We start from the raw sequence: 3,906 nt of genomic DNA on the forward strand, positions 1-3,906 counted from the left end.
GTGTTGACAGCCCTGTTCGAGCCCTAGTAATCCTCCACGTTCGGTATGGGGGGTAGGAGGTGCATAAAGCCGCCGGGGTGTACGAGCTTCTCTCGTTACTTCGATAGCGGTCTCCCTGTTGTGTAGTTTAATCTTTGACGATGTAACTATAAGATGGCATAGATATAGCTAGCCTAGCACAGTTGACTCGAGCTCTATCTTCTGCCTTGCTCCCGGCCTTTAGCATCTTTCTTATTTATTTATCTAGAGGGTAGTTTGTGTGTGTGTCACACTACCTCCTACCATGTTATATATCCTACCCCTGTTTATGCAAGAGAATATCCAATCTAGATAAAGTTCATCAAGTAGTCTATATATCTTCAATCACCGCCTTCCCAGCGGAAATATAAATGACACCCCGGTATACTCCCGGGTAAAATGCTACAACGGTATTCTATACGGCTGCGGATTTATTCGTGGTTCATGAAATATCTGCCACCCCAATTGGCATCTGCGGGCGTCATTGCTGTTTCCCGGTGGTGACGCTGGTAGGCGCCAACTAGCAGTTTTGGCGCCGTTGCCGGGGAAGGCACAGATTGAAGTATATAAAGAAAGTTATGAACAAAATCGAAATTGGTATTCGCTTGCTAAACAGGCTAACTTGGATTTGTTTTCTTGTTTTTGTTGATATGAAAACAGGGTAGTGTATGACTGGTTTCGACTTGCCACAAAACTTTCATTCCAATCCATAGTCACTTTTGAGAAGAGTTCGTCCCCGTGATTACTATGGCCCAAACCAGTCATCGCATCGTCGTCAGCTTCACAAGCTATGGCCCAGAAGACACTCCGTGATTACTTTGCTCCTTCTGCTAACCAGGTCCCCACTGGGCCCGAGGTTAACACCGGAGGGGAAAATTTCGAGATCAAGACGGGTTTCATTATGATAGTGCAGGCCAGCCCTTTCTGTGGCAAGGCCAATGAGGATGCCAGCACTCATCTCCAGCAGTTCCTGGAGCTCTGCAGTACTTTTGTTATCAAGGGTGTATCGCAAGATGCAATCCGGCTCTGTCTATTTCTGTTCTCTCTTTTGGGGAGAGTGAAGCAATGGTTTTATGCTAACAAGGCTGCTGTTGACACTTGGGACAAATGTGCCAAGGCGTTCCTCGCAAAGTCCTTCCAGACGGGCAAAACCAATGCTCTTCGTGGACGGATTTCAAACTTCTAGCAGGCATCCAATGAGTCAATTTCTGAAGCTTGGGAGAGACTTCAAGAGTACATTCTAGCGTGTCCGCACCACAGAATGGACAATTGGCTCATTCTTCAGAACTTCTACAATGGGTTGACTCAATCATCCCATGATCATGTGGATGCCGCTGAGGGTGGAGCTTTCTTCTCGCTGACCATTGAAAGAGCTACATCATTAATCGAGAAGATGGTGTCCAACCAAGGTTGGAGCGATGATCGCCTCCAACCACGCCAGCGAGGCATGCACTCCGTCAAGGAGGCCGACATGCTCGCTATGAAGATTGATCTCCTTCTCAAGAAATTCGAGGATTATTCCCAAGATAAGGCTCAAATGCAAACACTTCAAGCCTTGGAAACTCGCATGACGTGCGAGGTCTGTGGGAATGTTGGACATTCGGGTGATAATTGCCCGGAAACCCAAGAAGAAGCATTATATCTCAATGGCAACAACAACGGGTTTCGTCCACAAGGAGGTCAGGGGTGGAATCAACCGCGCCCATATTACCAAGGAGGTAATGGCAATTCAAATTCTTTCAATCCTAACCAACCTACCTTGAGAGATCTTGTCTATGGCCAAGCAAAGATTAATGAGTCCCTTCAGAAGAAGTTGGTCGCTACAGACAAATCTATGGAGACCATCCATTCCAAGATGGACGGATTCTCCACCGCTATCAAGAACCAGCTGAGTTTCAACAAGATGATCGAAACTCAATTGGCTCAGCTAGCTGCTGCCACACCTGCAGCTAAACTAGGGAAGATTCCAGGGCAACCCGAATCAACTCTAGGGAGCGTCAATGTCATAAATGCTATGTGGAAAGAACAACTTAGGAGAACACCCCTTAGCTACGCAGAGAAGCTTACATGCCCCACAAGTGGTGTGTGGGGCGAATTGGCAGCTATAGTACGAGAAGATTCGGGAACCCCAGTGATAAATTGCTCAATCTTCGATTATGAGTGTTATCACGCTCTGTGTGACCTTGAAGCCAGCGTCAACATCATGCCCAAGGTAACATTTGAGAAGTTAGGCTATCCATCAATTTCCCCTACTACTATGTGTGTTCAGCTAGCGGACTCTACCGTGAGATATCCCGAAGGAGTCGTGGAAAATCTTATGGTGAAAGTCAAGAGTATGTACATATTAGTGGACTTCGTAGTCCTCGATATGGAAGGAGATCTTGGGATTCCGCTCATACTTGGGCGCCCGTTCCTCAAGGACACGAACGCCAGAATTGATGTAGGGACAGGAAGAATCAGCCTCCGCATTATGGGAAAGACCATGAAGTTCAAATTTCAAAACAAGAGGGAAGTATTCCTGATCCATGAGGATAGCAAGAAATAGGGGTTATGGGCAGAACCCGGTTGGGATGATCAAGATTATCACTCCCCTTCCAAGCCAGCTTGGGAGGATTGGGAGATTCATACTCCCCCAACTGAGCCAGTAGAAGACGACCAGAAGATCTCTGATTTCATCACCAATACAATATGGGAAGATCTGGAAATCGTCTATCCGACACCCGAGGATCCTATTACTGCGCCGTCTACGCCACCAAAGAAGAACAAGAAAATATGGCGCAAGAAGAACAAGATGTCATCGACCGCTACTACTTCTCCAGGTACGGACGAAACGACCTCAACCTAATCAGGTATGGAGAAAGATCCTGCTTTTCGGAACCTAAACCAAGAGCTAGCTTGGGGGAGGTTCCCTCCCCTAAGTCAACTGTATCCTTTATTTACTTTTTGAATAAAATTTGATAAAAACTTCCAAAACAGAATAAATATTTGCTGCTTTATTTCCCTTTCCATCATGCGTGGTAAGAATGTTTTAACTCCTTATGAAAGTTAAAAGGATGAGTTTTGCTTTGTTCTACCGTATCTGTTGTGTTTGTTTGGCAATAAGAGTGCTCTTAAGTTTAAATCTGTTGGTCATGAAAATACCTTGCCAATAAACCTAAAAGTTCCATGGGTTGCATATGCTTGATCCAAGTCTAAGTTGTTGTGAATATAGATATGGTAAATAAAGTTGTACAAGTTTGTTCTAGCGATGCTTGAAATTTGGAGTTGTTTTCAAAAAGGTAAAAGGCAAGTTCCCCAGTGATAAGCAAGTCCTACCAAAGCCATATGTTACATTCCACGAAAAACCTTACACATATGCTACTTGATATTCTGTTAAGTTTTGTCAAATTGTGTGACCCTAGTGATATTCTCGATCATAAGCACGTACATGTCCCATCCATTTGTGACATTCTTACACCAGGAATTAGCACCATTATCCATCCATTCCCCAACAATAAATGTTCATGTCTTGGTAATCTCTCTCATAGAACATCCTTGAAATAAAATAAAGTTAGACTTTGGTTGCCCCAAAAAGAGAAAAGATGGCATGCCAAAGAAGCATGACCCAAAAAGAGAGAGAGAGAAAGAGAGAGAGAGAGAAGCGGTAGCCATATCTCAAAAAAAAGAGACAGGGATGATTCGAGAGAGAGAACCAATGCCTTAAGGAGTCGGTCACATCCATTCATCCATCCATCCATCCAGTCATACACTTGCACCTTTTGATCAAGATTGCATGACTTGTTTCTCCATGGATCCTCTCTTTGACTTTACAATATATAGAACACAAGTATGCCCTGTTCTTATCCTACCTTGAGCTCCGCAAAGGCTTTATAGTAGTAGGAAAGACTG

The 3,906-nt window shown here is 44.5% G+C and overlaps 1 non-coding gene across 1 annotated transcript; it reads right to left on the reverse strand.

Moving 5' to 3' along the window:
* Positions 1–1,174: 1,174 nt before the first annotated feature.
* Positions 1,175–1,281, reverse strand: LOC120643199. The gene has a single exon (XR_005662889.1). It is a non-coding gene; the product is annotated as a small nucleolar RNA R71 (small nucleolar RNA).
* Positions 1,282–3,906: the final 2,625 nt, after the last annotated feature.

This window comes from Panicum virgatum, chromosome 7K (assembly GCF_016808335.1).
Source record: "Panicum virgatum strain AP13 chromosome 7K, P.virgatum_v5, whole genome shotgun sequence".
Classification (NCBI taxonomy): Eukaryota; Viridiplantae; Streptophyta; class Magnoliopsida; order Poales; family Poaceae; genus Panicum; species Panicum virgatum.